This window comes from Condylura cristata, unplaced genomic scaffold (genome assembly GCF_000260355.1).
Source record: "Condylura cristata isolate star-nosed mole 26May11 unplaced genomic scaffold, ConCri1.0 scaffold00001, whole genome shotgun sequence".
Taxonomy (NCBI): Eukaryota; Metazoa; Chordata; class Mammalia; order Eulipotyphla; family Talpidae; genus Condylura; species Condylura cristata.
Genome location: NW_004567102.1, coordinates 54,963,025 through 54,975,197, shown reverse-complemented (window position 1 = coordinate 54,975,197; position 12,173 = coordinate 54,963,025).

Below are 12,173 nucleotides of genomic sequence, written 5' to 3'. Positions count from 1 at the left end.
GACAAACCTCCTAGGCTCCCATTACTTAAGTTTTTCATTATGGCCTACTATTCCTTTCCAGAAAGGCTTGGCCATTGTCACTTTCCTTTCACAGGCTCATTTCCAAACGTGCTTAACATCTTTTCCTCTGTTCTGGAATATATGCCTTCTTCTTTATCTGATTAAGCCTACTCCCTATGGCCAGTGTTCAGAACATAAGTACTGGAACCAGATCACCACTGAGTAGCTGACTGATATTGTGAGGGATATTTAAACTCTCTATCTCCATTTCTTCATCTAGAATTTGGGGATGATAATGCTACACCTTATTTAATAATGCTGTTGTGGAGACTGAATGACTCAATATGCATAAAGTGCTGACACTGGGTTAAAGTAAGCATTAATAGAGCATTAGCTCTTTTTCACACACATTTACTATTTCACTGACCTTTGTAGTGTAAGATCATGTCCCTTTTCACTACCTTGAGGATCTAACACAAGATTCTAATATGCATATTACTAAGCAAATATTTGTTGAAATAATCTAGACCATGTTGGAAGAGCTCTGAATCCAGGGACCTAGAACTTGACTCTTAAGTTTCTGAGGAACAGAATAAACACTGTACTTTGTTAATTGTTTAACATGTTCTTGACCCTATAACAGGAACTGACGTGACAAAAGCTCAGTATTATTTGTGGAATAGGTTAATGAATGATGTGAATTGTTAAAGTTCTCAAAGTTTAACTTAGGACACCTGAGTCACAATCAAATAATATCCTTTCTTTTCCAATTTATAGTTTTTTGAGGTAAAGTAGGTTTACATCTTATCTATTTCCAGGGTCATAGGTTCAAACCTCTACCGTTGTATACGTTCACATTATGCCACCACCAGTGCCCAGACAATCTTCCACCATGTTCCATTGGGCCCTTTCTGCCCCTCCGTCCACCGTGTCAACTCCTATTGTGGTTCCTCAGTTTTGCAGTCAGATGTTCAGAGTATATTTTTGCTTTGATATTGACTGACACTTTGTTATGTTTCTCTATATTCCACATGTAAGTGAAGCATTCTCTATCTTTGCCCTCTGGACTTACTTTACCTAACATGATGTTTTCCAGTTCTACCCATGTTATTGCAAATGGCAGGAATTCATTCTTTTTATAGCGGAGTAACATTCCGTGTGTGTGTGTGTGTGTGCGCGCGCGCGCGCGCGCGCGCGTGGGGGCAGTCTGCTGCATTTTCTGACTTTACTGTTCTTGGGCACTTAGGCTGTTCCTGTAACTTCACTTGTTAATAGAGCAAGTAAGGCTGCAATGAAAATAGGAGTACATATATTCCCTCAAAGTAGTATTTTTGTGTTCTTTGGGTAGACACCTAGGAGTGAAATTGCTGGAACATATGGTTGATTCTTTTTTAATATTGTGACAAATCTCCATACTGTTTTCCACAGGTGCTGGAGCAGTCTCATTCTCACCAAGAGCATATGGATATTCCAACATTTGATTAAAAATATTTTTTCTAATTAGTAAAACTATATATGTGTATCTACATACAAACTATGCATACATGCAGAAGTATGTATTGTAAATATATATACTTTTGAAGATAAAAAAGTATACATAATTTTATAAATGAAAGCATCCATTTGAGATGTGTGCGCATGTACTAGTTTTTTTTTTGTACATGTATGTGTAGATTTTTTCAAAATTCGAATTGAATCATGCTGTACATAATATTTTATGAACTCTACCATTTGTTTATTTAAAACTTTGGTAAGAATTGGAATTCGATTTTATAATGTATACACCAAAACTTGGTTAAAAGCCCATCGATTTGGTGGTGAAAGTGTTATAGCACAGGGAGGGAGGGGCACCTCTGAACCCCCAAACCTGCCTGCTTTAAATAGGCTCTGCCATCACCCTCATCAAGACAAAACATATCATACTTTAATGGAAAGGAACTTTAATACAGTGAGTATACAATACAAAAGACAAAGAATATAATGTCTAAATCAAACACCTAAAGTTACCCATCTCCTCATGGGCAAAAGTCCACCCAAAAGGGATTGGCCCAAAGCAAGGGCTGAGAGCCCGCCACAATTCTCAAGCACCTTCTGTTGGGACCCATAGAAAAGGGTCAGAAATGGACAGACAAGTCTGGGAGGAAAAAAGCAAAATCAAAATCAATATAAACACTGCCATAGTCACCTCCCTACAGGCATCTCACCCACATCTGCCTTAACCAGTCCAGGGTCAGGAAACAAGCAGGGTTTCTTCATCACATGCTTGCTGTTCCATGTGGCTTCCTCGGGTCTCCTTCTCATTCTCCATCCTGCTGCCTTCTTCTCTGATTCCTTCTCTTCTCCCCCTTTCTCTGCTCAGCTCTATCTTCTGGTTGGGGCAGGGAACCTGAAACTTCCCCTTTTCTAGGGACCACCCTGTTACAGAAGAACTATGGTGACCACACCTGAAGGGAGAAATCTTATACTGTCAAAATATTAACAAGCATATAAAAGAATGGTACTTTATTTTAAAAAAGGTAAATAAAAAGATATCAGGTCATTATAGATTTTCTTTTTCTGAGACATCTACTCTTTTGGTTTTACTATCATAGGGTTTACTTTGAAATATTACAACATAAAATGTGTTTCTCCAAGAGGGGGAGGCCTAATTTAGAGTAAAGCATATTAGCATTCCACAAAATAGATCTAAAATTTTTGCCTTACTGCACTACTCTCACTTTAGTTTTAAATTGATTATTGCTTTATTTTACCAGAATTTGTAGCTGAAATATCTCCATTAACTTAAAAACAAATGCTGAAATTTAGGATTTATTAACAAGCATAAATATGATGCCCTTTGGTAGGTTATTTTCAAGGAGATCAAACACATTTTTTTTTTCTACTCAACAACTATACAGTTCAATGTATTGGGGGGGGTGGGTCTCACAATTTGCTCTCTCCCTTAATAGGTGTCAAAGAGAGTAAGGATACTTGTTTCTTCCAAATTCTGTTTAGTTGACCAAGAACTCTTTATTTTTAAAGGTCAATCTCATGTCAAAACGGCTGGGTGAAAGGGCACAGTTGATCGAAAAATGATGATAATTTTACTGAAAAGCCATCCATGTAAATTGTAAATTGTAAATGGGATAGAAAATATGTGAATCACACTACTCTTTGGGGGCTCATTGATTAAATCCTTGGGCTGTGACTCGTTCCCTGAACACACCTTTGCCCAGCTCAGGGTCTTCTGGGAGCACTCACACCTGCTCTGTGCAGTGGGAAGTCTCCGCTGTCAGGAAGCTCTCTGGCTTTCACAGATATCTGCAAGCCACCCCCCTTGTCTTCCCACTGCCCTAGGAAAAAACAAGAAAAACAAGGAGAAAACAATTAAATAGGAACATAAATTTCAGTTTCAATTTTATGCGATATTATGGGTAAGTATGTTAAAGGGTTTTTGTTTCATTTTTTTCTAAAGTATATTAAAGAGTTTTTTGTTTATTTTTTCTATAGCAGCAAAATTTTTGACTTAATTCTGTGAAACAGTAAACTAAGTCAATGTGTAACAAATTTTCAAAGTAGAAGAAATACATTTCAGATAGAATTTATGAGTGAAATTTATATAAAAGTTCAGTTTCTTTTACAAGTTTAGCTAAACTTTGAGGGTAGAAAATAAGTGGGTGGAAGGAGGAGAGTTCGTAATAATACTGACATATTTACAGCTACTGGAGAAATTTAGTTATATTGGTGGTAAATAATATTCTTTCATAAAATGGCAAAGTAACTAACCCTGCAGAAGAGGGCAATTCCTATAGGCTGCCTACACTAAATTATACTTGAAACAAAAAATTCGTCTTTATCTGTAAACACATTCACCTACACATCTGTGTGTCTTAGTAAGAGTTTTGAATAATTGTGGTATGTTTACTTAGTTCAAAAGTTAATAACATGTTCAAATGAACAATATTTCATTATTCTAAAGGTTTTATAAAAAGAGTTTTTCGCTAAAGTGAGTCTGTTGCTCTTAGTGTTCTAGAAATGTCTCTATAGTTACGGGTAGAAAAGTACATTTTTGTGACACTACATTTTGTTTGCTTAGAGCTTGTCTTCTAAGTGTATAATGTCTAACTAAAGAAAATCCCACCCAATCTGAAAGAACAATGACGTTTCAGTTGATGAATTTCCTTTCTCTCTTTAATTTGTCTTTGGCATCTGAGATGGGAACAGAATGGAATGACCCCTAAACTGTTTACTTTGTAAAGATACTACTTTTCCAACAGACTGTTCATATATCAGAAAGTCCTTGGGAATCACGCCTTATCTATCTCTTTTTCTTTCTCCCCAAGTCTCCTCCCTTGTTTGGTAAAACTTGTAAATTGTTTCATTGACCTTGAACATTTTGTTCCAATCCTTTGAAGAAAGGCAGGGGGACAAAACAGTATTGTATTACAAAAGAACAAGAATGCCTATTAGTTTTCAAGATAATAATACTTCTCAGGCTTTCAATTTGGGATTGCACAGAGAACTAGAATACTAAAGTTAGGTGGTAAGACTTGATTTTGAAAACATCAAAATTGTTTGCTTTAACTATATAACAAAAGGGATTTAAGTTCTGTGCTAAACTTGACCTATGTAACCTGTCTTTCTGTTTGGAAACTGAGTCTTCTCTTTTTATTGGTATTCCTTTGTGCTTTATGATTGGATCTGGAAACTCATGTTCATTAGTTCTGGAAAATTTCTCATATTATTTCTTCAATAATGTCCACCCTTCCATTTTCTCTGAGTTTTTCTCTTTACAATTCCTGTAACTCAGATACAGAATCTCCTATATTCATCCTCTTGTTATCTTATCTATTCCCTGGTATTTTCAAAACCTTTATCTTTTGGTGCTACTTTCTTTGATATTTTCTTAATTTTATCTTCCACCCTTTCTCTTGTTTTGTTTTGGCTTTCTTATACATTTAAACATTTCTAGGGCTTTAGGGCTTTACATTCTCTGAATGTTACTTGTCTCCCCTTCTTCCTTCCCTCCTTTTTCTTTCTGTTTTTCTTCCTTCGCCCCACCACTGTACAAAACCACTCCAGAGTGGGGGCAGAGTCCATGAAACCTGTACCTGTTACAGTTTCTTTTAAAAAAAATATGGGGAGAGGGGTTGCCTGGTAGGCCTCTCTTTGCTCAGTGGGTGCTCCCCTCAGCAGTGTACTTTGTCGATCTGCCTGTTCTGCTCCCTACTGTCTCTGGTGAAGGGTCCCACTGCCTCTGCACCTCTGGCCTCTATCCCAATTATGTATGCATAAATGAATGAGTCTTTAAAAAACAAATAAATAAATATGTTTGTTCTTCATCCTGCATTTTCCCTCTGTATGGTTGTTTATTTTGATTTTATTGGGAGTTTTAACCAAATATCTAAGGACTTGCATATTCATTCCTATTGTGAGCAAGACACTAAATATTTAAATGGAACCTCTGGGAACACAGGCTTCATGATTATATTTGCTTCAGGATTCTGGTAAGTCCTCTAGAGCAAGTTTGTGTAAACTTCATTTCATTACTAGTATGCTAAGAGGAGATTAAAAAAAAATAGGAAGGGATTTCAATAAATGCTTTCTTGGCATCTATTGAAATCATCATAGACATTTTACCCTTAAACCTATTAATGTGTTTCCTAGTGGTAGGCTTTTCATAGTAGCAATGTTTCAGAATGCTTCTGTAGTCTTATTTGAGGAGAAGTTCAGATTTTCTGCTTTTTAAAAGGGGAAATTTGGGGGCTGGAAGATTTACAATTCTGTTCATGGTGCCAGTGTTTAGGGCTGGTGTTATGCTTTCTTTGCTCTGTGCCTTGCAGAACTGAAGACTTTCCTTTTTTATCACCAGGATTGGCCAGGAAAGATTATAGATTTGAAGTTGTTAACTAAAGTTTTTTGTCCTTGTTGTATTTTTTTTTGTGTTTAATATGATTTTTGCTTACTAAATGAAGGAATTAAATCTCCTTATTACAGGACATCCAAGGCAGTTTAGTTGACATATTTAACAAATAAAGGCTGTTTACAAAATGTTTTTTCAAGGAGCCCCTCATCAGTAGTGGTTTCACTACTTTCCTTACCACAGCATAGTTTTCCTCCTACTCTTTGTCACATGGCTATCAAAAGACTGAGACTTTTTTTTCCTTCCACAGTGTCTTGCGCTTCCCCATACTTCCCCAAAGAAAAAGGAAGAGTTAGAGTCCCGTTCTGATTATTAGCATTAACTGTGAAAGAGTGTCTGACTTGTATGGTATGCTAAAGGACATTTAGAGGTGATTCTTCCTAAGCATTAAGAAGTCCTACACAGAATCCTCAGAAACTATTGGTACATTGAAACACTGAGAGGTACATTAGGGGCATAATGGGAAAGACAAGCAGAAGGTTTTAGGCTCTTCTGTCCCTAACAACTATAAAATAAGGAGACTGGAGCCCCTTCCTGGTGGCGCAGCACTAAGAGGCTAAAGCCAGTTCACCATGAGTTCGATCCCCGCCTGCCCAGGAGGTGACCCACTTGGCCTGGCAGGCCTCTCATGACCTGCCCGCTGCTCCCCTCAGCAGTATACTTGTCAATCTGCCTCTTTTGCTCCCCTCTCTGTCTCGGGTGAAGCCTCTCACCACCCCCACATCTCTGGCCTGTACCCCAGTTCTGTATGCATAAATGAATAAATCTTTAAAAAAAATGAGACTGGATGTATTTACTATTCTTTATAGTCTCTAACACTCTTTTGCATTCAAAGCATTATCAATGCTAGAAAATATTCCACAGGTGAAAATATGTACTTCAGTTTAAACATGAGCTTCAGTAGTATTATAACCACATCATTTTAAAATTCATGCATTATTTTAAAATTCAATATTTCATTTCCCTTTCTTGTTACAAACATTTTCTTAAAAATATATGAAAGGCCCTCCCTGGTGGCGCAGCGGGTTAAAGCACAGCACTGAGAATCTGAAGCCACTTCCGTATGAGTTCGATTCCCGCCTGCCGCCTGCCCCGGAGGAGACCACATGGCGAGCCAGACCTCTCCTGACCCGCCCTCTGCTCCCCTCAGCAGTGTACTTCGTTGATCTGCCTGTTCTGCTCCCCACTCTGTCTCTGGTGAAGCCTCTCACCGCCCCTGAGCCTCTGGCCTGTATGTACCCCAGTTCTGTATGCACAAATAAATAAAATCTTAAAAAAAAAAAATATATGAAATGGAAATTTACCTGGGAAACCCTAAAATATCCTTATAGCAGATGGAATAATGGCTCCCTAAGATGTTTGAATCCCCAAAACTTGTTCATGTTTTACTTTATATGGCAAAAGAATTTTGCAGGCGTGCTTAAATGAAAGATTCTAAGATAGAGCCCTTAGCTTGGCTTATCCATGTGTACTCAATCTAATCACAGGGGTTCTTATGTAAGGAATGAGGTGATAGAAGAGTTCAGGATGATGTGATATGAAGAAAGAAACGCCAGGGATGGCTCTGAGAGTGGAAGAAGAGGCCATCAGTGATGGAACACTGGCAGCCTCCAGATACTGGCGAGTCAGGGATGTAGATTCTCACCTGGCCCCCAGAAGGATTGTAGTGCTGTTGAAAAGCTCAATGTTAGCCCCTGGAGACACATTTTAGATGCTCAGCCTTCAGAACTGTAAGAAAGGACCTTTTTTTTTTTTTTTAAGTCACTTGGTTTGTGATAGTTTGGTATAACATCAATAAGAAACTAACAATGCCCACTTTGGGTAAGGTACTTCAGTCTTTATGTCTATGCATGTTGTTCATATGGTACAAACGCTTCTGTCTGCCTCCATAACTACAAATTATGCCATATTAAATTATTTGTATTGGCTATAATATAGAATGATTATAAAATTGATTAATTATGCTTCTGCATACCATTATATTCCTAAATTTAATTTTCCCTGAGACTATGCTTTATTCTTAGACTTCATAGAGTGTTGAATCTGGTGAGAACCACAAATATGATCTAGTAAAGTCTAAAAATCTCTTTACATATATATATAATAATAATTTATATTTACATATTTTGTGCATTTTTCCATATCAGTTTAAAAATATCTTTTTAAGAGAAGAAATTGTGACCTACTAAGAGCAAACCCATGAGTTATCTTATAATCTCCATGTTGCTTAAACACAAGGCTTAAAATCCATGGCTTATGCTTCCTAGTTCACACTATATCATACTCTTTCCAACTGAAAGTGTTAGGACATGAAAATATTTAATTAATATGACCTCTGAGTGTGAAATATGAAGGAGTGTGAAATTCAAATATGCTTTGTATAATTTAACTAATTTTCACTTGAAAAGATGTGTGTAAAACTGATGGTTTTGATTTAGATTGCCAGATACAAACTTCATTTCTAGTGACTCTCTACAAGTACCTTAACCTTCCATGCCTTCATTTCCTTATCTGAAAATTGGAGATGATAATATCACTGAACTCATAGAGCATGGGAAATTGAGGCATTTTAGTACTGTAAAAACTTATAGGCAAAGGACTGAGTACATTGAGTATCAAAATTTATGAACAACTACTATTATTAACAGTAGCCTGCATAACAAAGGTAGACTTTCAGTGGAACAAAAGCTACTTATTAATTCTAACATTATTAACATTTATCACTGCTTGGTTATTAGCTACCTTCTATGGTAACCTAAACAGGGCACACATGTTCAGATAAATTGTGTATAGACTAAAAATCTTGGAATCTTCCATGTCAGCAGACATTCAGTGGGCACTTAGCACAAGACTATCATGAGCACTTTTGCTAATTAAAGTCACATTATTACCAAGGAACTATACAATGGCTGCTTCTATACTGTTGCTTCTCCAAGCTTCATCCTTCAAGGACAGAGGCTGATGAATGTTTTGTTTCTCTCATAATGCTGAGCTTGGGTATCTAATAGACTTGCTTAGGCTGGCAAACTTGAGTGCTAGATTTGCATGCATCTTCTGGATGGAACAGTGCAAAGCTAAAGTGAGCTAGGAGAGAAAAAGGAAGTGAAAAAGTAGAACGGAAAGACATAGGTAGATAGGGGAAGAAAAAAGAGGAAGGAGCAAAGGAGGCCTGATAGGACGTGAAAGATAATGAAGACACTCAACTATATGATTCTTAAACCAGAGTTTGTGCAATTTCATTGTGCATTAATATCACCTGGAGGATGCATCAATCACATACTAATCTTTCACAGTGATTGAATGATTAGCTAAGGAATCAGTGTGGAGCTGGATAATGCAAATCCTAGCAAGTTTATGGGTAATGCTGGTGGTGCTGGTCTGAAGAAACTTTGAGAACATGTGGGCTAAACTACATACAACCAAAATAAATGTAACTATTCTCAGTGTGTTTTTATTGAGCTTTATTTTACATATAGTAAATTATACTTACTGTTCTTGATTTTCTAACATAAACAGTTCCCCCCAGGTTGTAGTGCTAGATTTTTTGTTTTTGTTTTTTAAGATCTATTTATTGATGCATACAAGAATGGGGGTACAAGCCAGAGGTATGGGGATGAGAAGATTCACGAGAGACAGAGTGGAGAGCAGAACAGGCAGATGCAATGAAATCCACTCTTGAGGGGAACAGCAACGAAGGCAGGAGAGGTCTGTTGTGCCATGTGGGTCAGTTTCCTGGCGAAGGATTAAACTTGTGCTGCAGCGGCTGTAGACAGCTTCATAGTGCTGTGATTTAACCCCTTGTGCCACCAGGGAGTCCCTGTAGTGGTAACTTTGTATGTAGAATAAAGCTCTGGCTGTTCTCATATGCTGTCTCTGTCAAGTATACCAAGAAATATTTTTGGCTAAAGTCCTAGTGTCTGATAAATATCTTTTGTTAGAATGTTAGAATGAACTTCAGTAATTTTTTTTTTTTTTTTAGCTATTTGAAGGAAAGATTTCTGTAGCTTGGCATCTAAGTCAAAGAACTGTGATGTCTTTTGAACTACTTCTCTACTCCTAGTCTCATCTAATCTTTAGCTCACTTGCTTCCTCTTATTTACTATCCCATTTGAAAGGACTCAGATTTGATGCATTATACTCAACTTGTGTCCTTTCTTTGAACTAAAAATGTATTGCATTTTTACAATAAGTAATCTGAATGTTGGATAGGGACAACTATTGAGATGAAATCCTTCAACAGTGCTTCTCATACTTCGATGTGTATTGGAACCCCTAGGGGTCCTGTTAAAATGCAGATTCTGATTTAGTGAGTAGAGTGTGGGGTTCAAAATTCTGTGTTTGTAACAAGCGCCCAGGTGTAAGATGCACTGCAGGCCATATTGATGCTTCCAGTCCATGGATTTCACCTCTGTCAGAAGGCCCTCATGTGTCAGAAGTTTTGGTGTATATTGGTGCTTAAACTTCAGTGAGCAGCAGAATCAATGGAGGGCTTGCCGCTATCCCAGAGTATATGACTCAGTAGGAGTGGAGCCTGGTGATTTGCATTTGAAAATTCTCAGATGTTGGGGAATGCACAGGAACACAATTTGACTAGTGATCAGTCCATTTGCCAACACACCCCCTCATTTTGTTGATGTGGATTGACTTGATAGCAGTTTATCCTGCTAGTTGATGACAAATCCAATGTATTCAGTAGTGCTTGCCTTACATGTCTTTTCAGTAGTTTCTGACAGTTGTTACTCCCTTCCTGAGCCCTCTTCTCTTGGTTACTGTAGTAAAATTTTCTTTGCTTCTTACTTCTCTAACTCAGATTCTATTCTTTCTCAGTCAGATTTCAGGCGCATTTGTAGGTTTCTCTTTTTCTATTCCTGTGCTTTAAGCTCACCATTGTGGCTTCCCTGATCTCTCATCAACCACCATCTAGACCACATCAGTCCTTTCCTACCAAATCTCTCTATCTTAGGTCTTGAGTTTTCATGCCAGAGTGAGCCTTCTAAATTCTCAGAGTGATCATGATTTCATACTGCTTAAACCCCCCACAAGTGGTTTCCTATTCCTCCTGGGATGCATTCCAAACTCTAGTTGGCTAATGTGGCTCTCTATAATCTGGCCCTTATCTTCTCTTTTCTACTTTAAATTTTTACCAGACATACTTAAAAACATCCGATTCCCATAGAGGCTACATCATTTCTCGTCTCCGAAAGAACCTCTTCATGTCCCTTTCTCTTCCAAGAATTCCCTCCTTCTCGTTTTCATATCATTTAGCCAGCAAACACTTCTGTCTTTCTACTCAGAACACTTTTGTGACCAACCCAGGAAGCAATGATCACTTTCTTCTTGTGCCCCCACATTACAGTGTTATCTGGAATACTCTATTGTGCTTCTTCATTTACATGATTGAGTTTCTTTATGGATTATAAAGATTTTGAGAATATATTTTTCCCCTCGCTTGGTGTCCCTTATGCATTGTTCAGTGCCTGATATTAGTGGGTTTTTTTTTTTTTTTGGAAAAATACATAATTAACAGAGGTTGAGAAAACAAATGATAGAGATGAGGTGACTGTGTTAGTTTCTTGCTACTACCACACATTTGGTGGCTTAGAACAACAGAAATCTCTCTCTATATAGCCCCAGCATTGAACAGCCTAAAATTAAGGTGTTGGCAGGGAGCCATGCACTCTGGAGGCTCTGGAGAGATTCCTACTTTTCCTTTCCCAGACTTCAGTTTCCAGTTGTTCCTTGGCTTGTGGCTGCATCACTCCAATCTCTGTCTCCTTCTGCCCTTCTGTATAAGGACATTTGTCACACAAAGGGACATTTGTCACACAAAGGATAACTTAGGATGATCTCATCTGGAGAGACCTAATTACATCTGTAAAAACCTTTCCTGTGGGCCCTCCCTGGTGGTGCAGCGGGTTAAAGCACAGCACTAAGAAGCTTAGGCCACTTCCACATGAGTTCGATCCCCACCTGTCCCAGAGGAGACCACATGGCGTGGCAGACCTCTCCTGACCCGCCCGCTGCTCCCCTCAGTAGTGTACTTCGTCGACCTGCCTGTTCAGCTCCCCGCTCTGTCCCTGGTGAATCCTCTCACGCTCCACATCTCTGGCCTGTACCCCAGTTCTGTATGAATAAAATAAATAAATCTTAAACAAACAAACAAACAAAAAACCCTTCCTGCAAGTAAGATCACATTTGCAGACTCTGGTTGTTAGAATATATCTTGTTGAAGACCACTATTCAACCCATATCAGTGACTATGAGAAAAATG